This window comes from Oreochromis aureus, linkage group 14, assembly GCF_013358895.1.
Source record: "Oreochromis aureus strain Israel breed Guangdong linkage group 14, ZZ_aureus, whole genome shotgun sequence".
NCBI classification, from domain to species: Eukaryota; Metazoa; Chordata; class Actinopteri; order Cichliformes; family Cichlidae; genus Oreochromis; species Oreochromis aureus.
In genome coordinates this window covers 2,848,860-2,855,905 of record NC_052955.1, presented here as the reverse complement: position 1 = coordinate 2,855,905, position 7,046 = coordinate 2,848,860, and positions in this window count along the sequence as shown.

The window sequence follows — 7,046 nt, the reverse complement described above, 5'->3', positions numbered from 1 at the left end:
TCCCGCGTGCCTTATGTATGAATTCTGGTTGTGTTTACTGACCTTGAAACGATTTTATGTACACGGCGCTCGAAGATCTGTCAAATGTTTTAGTGCGACTTTGCTAAGCTACGAAGCCGCACCACTTGATGGATTGTCGGAGCATTATGGCTACCGTAGGCAGGAGCCTCGCGGAGTGATACGTACTGTGCTTCAACATAATATTACCGCAGGGGTCGGCAACCTTTCTGATGACGAGTGCCATCTAAAATTTCCTCAGCAGTCAATGTGCCATATGATTGCATTAGCAATAAATTTAATAACGCTCTATATTAACAGTTACACACTATATAGAACAACTTCATAGATAACATAACATAACAGCAAATGAACTGTACAACAGAAAATACAAATGCTATTTATGGTCTTCTCACAACAATGATAAGAAAAATAAACTGGGCCAATATGGTATGTTTGTTAATACAGAGACACACATGTTAATGTGATCTCTGGTCTCCCACTCAGAGACACAGGTCACAGGTCTCCGAGTGTCCAGCATTCAGACGGCTACCTGAGGACACTCATGTGAGAGAAAATCTGCTCACACAGACATGTAGAGCCAAATACTGTCAATAAGGCCTCTGCAATGTTCTGAAGACAGTTAAACCTGTCAGGTAGTGATGTCCAGCAGGTGAAAATGCAGCTCCATGAACACGCACAGCTGTGGATTCCAGCTGAGTTCGTAGTTCTGCAAACTTTGACTCCCACAGAGTCGAGCTTTTCAGTTCAATCAGCTGCATTTCGATGTCGCATTAACTCAGCCAGTTAATGCGAGACAAATCCAGCTGCTCATTAAAGCTTTCTGGTTTGATCAGAAAAGAAAACATTGGTCCACCTGAAAGTCCCAAAAACACACTGTGAATTCTGTCTCAAGTCTACGGATGTATCCATGTGTTTCCGCGGTGCTGATGCTGCGCTGAGCGGACAGCTCCTGAAGCTTTTGAAGTGTCAGAATGTGGAAATTTCAACATTGCTTGAAAAAGCTGCCAGCTAACAACGTCCCTCTCACCGGTAGGCCAAGTTATTTTTAGCTAATTACAAGTTGAATCTGGTAGTTGGGGTTGTTAGCTAAGATACCGTCATTAAGAAGCGGCACAATTAATGTGTCTATGCGAGCTAATTTGTGATGTGCACCGCTGGCCCGGCCATTTATCTTTTAATGCATCTTCTCAGATTAATTCACTGCATGTCGTGCCCAGGGCTGGACTGGGACAAAAAAAATGGCATTTTGACTAGAGACCGGCCCACCAGATATTAAAGCCATAAAGCCTTTGAATGAAACAAACACTGTTGTGACAGTGATGTACACAGTCTTGTTGGTATATGTATGATTTCTATACATTTACGTCAGATAAAAACTTTGGTTGTAAGATTCAGATAATTATTTTTAATAACAGCTAGACATTTTAAATGAGAATAATAAAGAAAAGTATTTCCTTGTGCCCCCCTTTCCCTGTTAATGCCCTACCTGGCCCCCTGGCAACACTTTTCTAGACCCGCCCCTGCACAGTTACCAGCTGTCAGCTACTTAGAAAAGGATGCTGGTGTTATTTGTCTCTCAGAAACAGTTCATAACTTCCCTTCAACTCATTCATGTCACCTAAAGGTAAACCTGTTTCTCCATCACCTGTTCAGCTCTGATGATTCAGTAAGGACATCTCCTGGTTTCATCTGCATGTTTCCCTCTCACCAGATATACAAACCGATATCATGACCAATGTTCCCTCAAATATTTCATGTGTCTGAGCGAACACACAAACTCCCTGAGCGTCCCTTGGACCACTGTGAGCAACATCAGACGTGTGCACTGTGGTCACGCCAGCATCGAATCCATCCAAGTTACATGGTTTATTAAAATAATCAAATTACAGCATTTACATTTATGTTAGACTACTTTTAATTAACTGCTTTAGCCCACTTACAATGAAAATTCAAAAAAATCTTGTTCATGACCTGTGTAGTATGTTAACACTATTGGAAGTAAAAATAACTTGAACTCCAATTTCGAAAACACAACTTTCTTTCTTTCTTTTTTTTTTTTTTATAAAGCTCTGACTTGTATTATGAGTCTGTGGTCTGGGAGAGAGTCCTGTAACTCTGTCTGCAAAATACAGCATATAATGACCAATGTTGGGCAATTAATTATATAGTTATTACTTCAAAAAAGTAACTCAGTTTGGCAAACAAAGTTTTTGCAGCTATTTATTTTTTTTTAATGCAGCCAAGGCGTTTTTAAATAAACATTTCAAACTATTTACAGAACAATCAGCTGTTCTGCATCAAATCTGATGCCACACAAATTATTTGTGCCACTGCAAAAATTAATTTCTGTCCACTATGAGATAAAGGAGAACAACAGCCTGATACCTGCAGGCCTGACAGCAGGAGATGTATCACTGCTGTAACACCTGTAACATTCAGCAGTCGCCTCATTGTTCTGACACACACAACAAAACTATTGACTACACTACACACTAACTACACACTAACTACACACTAACTACACACTAACTACACAGTAACTACACAAGATTTGCGCTAAACGTCTCAAATCTCTCACATCTCAGAACACCGCCGTCACTCCTAAAACTTCCCCCCGTTTCTTAACAACTAGATGCCACGTTGCCATATCATTTTTTGATTGGTCGACACGGTACTTTTTTCGACCAATAGGAAAGGATGGGGTTTGGTTTTGTTTTTGCTCACAGGCTTTCCAGCGTTTTCCTTATAAAACGCCGTTTTTACCGTTTCTTCCCGCAGTAAATATAAACAACGATAGTATTCAGGAAGAAAACCAAACATTGCAGATATTTTTATCATAACTCTGGTTTTACGTGGCCGATCAACACAATTTAAAAACTGGTATAAAGTCCACACTTTCTCCGTCAGTTGTTCCGTCTGTCCTGCTCACATCTCCAATGGTTGGACACGTTGTCATTAATGTGGCTTCACTGCACATCAGCCACGCCGCTTTGCTCGCTAAAACACCGGTGTCGGCACATAAGGACGCTGTCATAGCCTGTCAGCGACGTTGATTGGCTGCGTATATACGAATGTGAATCGTATTATTGGCTGGACTATAGGATAAGGTGGCATCATTCTAATCCCATACAGGAGCAGCCAGTCACTTACTAACACTGCAAAACAGAATTGTTAAAGTTTTCATTTTAATTTCAATTCAGGTTAGATTTTTTTGTGCGCAACGCAGATTTTCTGTGCGCAGAGACGTGCCAGCAGTGCGCAATTGCGCACGCGCGCAGCTTTTACAGCTGTGGCTCCAGCAAACATCAGCTGATACTAGAAATTAATATTAAATAAATTCTAACAACAGCTGATCAAGCTTAAACGTGCTGCTGTTGTTTAGCGCGACATCCGCTGGTTTCCTCTTTCTGGCGCAAAGTGGGAGATAAACAAACAAGAGAGAAAAGCCGATCAGCTGATCATTGATCAGTTTCATGATTGAAGTAGCAACAGGAGAGGAGAGAATGAGAGGAGAAGAGGCAGCTGTGCAGCGTAAACACAGAATAACTCCAGCTTTGTGTCTTTTCCATTCTAGCTGAAGTCCGGGACAAACTGTGTTACTTTTCAGCTCAATATGAAACGCGTAATATTTTCTCTGAATACGGGACGATTCCGTTTTTTACAGGACGGTTGGCAACTCTACTAACTAACCTTATGAATAAAGTAACATCATAGCACCCACCCAGCTGTATAGAAACTCCGTCAGCTAGTACGCAGTACGAGTTATTGTAACTGACTGTAAAAAGTCACTTGTAAATAACTCATGAAAGAATAAAGTTACGTTGAAACCAAGCACACCATTGTTTTTCTTGTGACATTACCGATAAGTTTGATGTGTCACATGACCCTCTTCCTATTGAAAAAACTAAACTTGTATCCAAGATGGCCGACTTCTAAATGACCACCATGGTCACCACCCATCTTGAGGAGTTTGCCCCACTGCACACCCTCTTCCTATATACTAATGTGCCACAAACAGGACTTTAATATCACCAACCATTCCCATGTTATTACGGTGTATCCATATAAATGGCCCACCCTGTATAACCTCTTTTTAAGTTTTGTGGATATTATACATGGTTATGTTGAGGATATGTCGGCCAATTTCCACTGGAAATGCCTTTTGGTTAAACTGTCAGCGAGGAATTTGCATTTGCACTGTAAAATTTTTCATATCACTTTAATGCACATAAAAAACAGCTGCTTGTTTAAGTGAAAATGCACTGATGGGTTTTTTTGCACTAATAAAGTTGTGGCGTTGTAAAGTATTTTGTCTAGTGTCAATTATATTGTCAGTTATATCGTTATCGCAAATTTTCAAATGTATATCGTGATAAATATTTTTGGTCATATCCCCCTGCTCTAACCTGGACCATTGCCATCTTCCTGTCTCAGGTAAACCAGGCCCATTACAGGTGAGCCCTGGCATCCCCGCCCACCGCCTGTTTGACCCGGTGCACCTCAGTCAGGTCCACACCTCCAGACTCACTAACAGCTTCATCCCCTGGGCCATCAGACTGCTAACAAACCCCACCCCTCTCCACCCACCCACCCACGAATCGTCACTCAGGTCACTCACACACAGACTCTATTCGCCTCCGAGCACAACTATTTTGTTTCCTCCTTGATTGTATATATTTACACTGTATGTCATTTATTCCTGCTGTCTGCTATTTCTATTTTATTCTGGCACAGTTAGCGCAGAGAATCCGGACAATGAACTAAAAAGTTACACCGAGCCTCAGAATAAGATGAAGGAGGTTTATTTTGAACAAGGACTTATGCAAAGCTGCTCTAGCAGAGTCCAAACTAAGAAAGCTAAAGAATTTGTGTCCAAGTACACAAAAGAATATTTTCCACTTTTAAAAAGCCAGTAAAGCCTCAATTAGTTTCAAACTGTGAATCATGCAAAGCTGCTCCAGACTCCAAGAATGAAAAACTGGCACTGAGCATGAGCAGAAAGGGTTTCTTTAAATAAAACATTCAAATTTGGCTTACGTTATCCGTCATAAATGAAATGAAGAATAGACTGTTCAGAGGACGGCTGCTGGAGTCTGGATGTTAGTCTGTGCACTGACATTACTTTAATCCTAAAAGCAGAGGCCTTTGGGCCCCGTTCATGTAGGTGTTGCTCTGTAATTAGCGGCTGGTGTCTCTACGTTATAATCCCAATTTGTAATCCGTCTGTTCGGCCTGGTTTTTTCAGTCTTTGACCTGAACCCAGAAAAAGACGACTTTAACCACCTTTAGCTGTTATTCTGACATCGTCTCCATCTGCTATTCAGAGCTGTTCCCAACATGAGCGGGTATTATCACATGCCATCCATTAAGATGTCTTTAAATGACAAAGCAGCAGTTTTCCTCAGGGTGTTTCCGTGTGTGTGTGTGTGTGTGTGTGTGTGTGTGCGCGCCCGGCTACTGTACTCCCACATTATGGCTGTAATAACATAATCCCAGAGATTTGGCCTGACAGCGAGACAGTATGCTGCCGATTTTAACTGACAGCGGGGAATTATCATCACACACTTCACAGATGGCGAGATGTGTTATTACTGCTGCCGTGAGTGTCAATGTTTGGCCCGCGGACCTCCACCCGGACACTTGAAGCTCGACTCTCTAATCTCCATCAGTAAACCTTCTAAATATATACAGCACGCGTTTTTTCTGTTGCACAGCCCTCGTCTCTAACCCCTCCCCCCCTCCACCCTTTGAGACCTATTTGATTTAGGAGTAACAACATCAGGCAAGTCAAATGCTTTTCTTACAAAGGGGATCTATACTGCTACTCGGACATTCCACTTTCTTTTATAAATGTTGCTGAGATATTGGCTGAAACTCAGCAGGACCAAATCCTCGATGATGAGAGTGAATGGAGCTAAAATGATTTCAGTAATGATTCCTGCTTTAAAACACCAAAGCCTGCATTTTATTGCAGTTATCAGCCATGGAAAATTACATTTATGTCCTTTAGTTTTCCCTCAGGGTGAACCCGATTAGATCCTACTGGATAGTGTAGTAGTAGGACTACATGCCTTTGGAGTGGGAGTTACAAGTTCAATTCCAGCTGTTTGGAGGAGGGGACCGCTCTCACGGCTTGAGATTGATGAGGTACATCACACTATGGCAAGGAGGAGCCAGGACGGCAGGTCAGGGGGGAGATGCCATCACCCCCACCCTGAGAATGGGTATCAACCCCCAAATGATAGGATCATGAACTCAGTTTCTGTTGTGTGATGGTATCAGTTCCTGCAAGCCCTCACCTGTTGTGTAGGTACCTGATGAGTTTAAGGCATGTTTAAATAAAACACATTCATTCTGCTTCTGTTGTTCATGAACAAACATTTTATGATCTGCAGTCTTGCTTCATCCTATGTCTTTGATGTGTATTGTTCCTGGATTTCAGGCATTATCAGGCTCTTCTGTGTAACTGAGGGAACGTGACAGTTAGACTTTGCACAACTTCATTAACTAGTACTAAAATGAATACGCTAAATGGCTACTGACAGCGTGGACTGCTTTCACTCTACTTGTACAAACGTGATCCTTTATTTAAAATGAAGATGTTGCTGAGTCCTTTATAAAGTTTTGATCCACCTGTGTGACACCAGCGTCCGGCATATGGACGTCCTGGACCGTCCACAGGAAGCAGCAGCCGCCTGCTGCCAGATAATACACGCAGATCTACTTTAATACAAAGAAATCTCGTATTATTCCACCCGTTACGTAAAAGGATGAGATTATCGATACGCAGATTAACGAGCGCCCAATCATATTTCAGCATATCGCCCCGCCCTCCCCTCAAACCATACGAGCCGTCAGACGTGCAGATAAAAATAGAAACTTGCAGTTTAGTTGTTAGATTTTAGTCTTTATTGTACTATTTTTTTTCTTGACAATTTGCTAGCGGACATGTGAAAACTTGGACCAACAAAACATCATCATTATTATTATTATTTTAATTACAGCATAATCGTCGGTAACAGTGA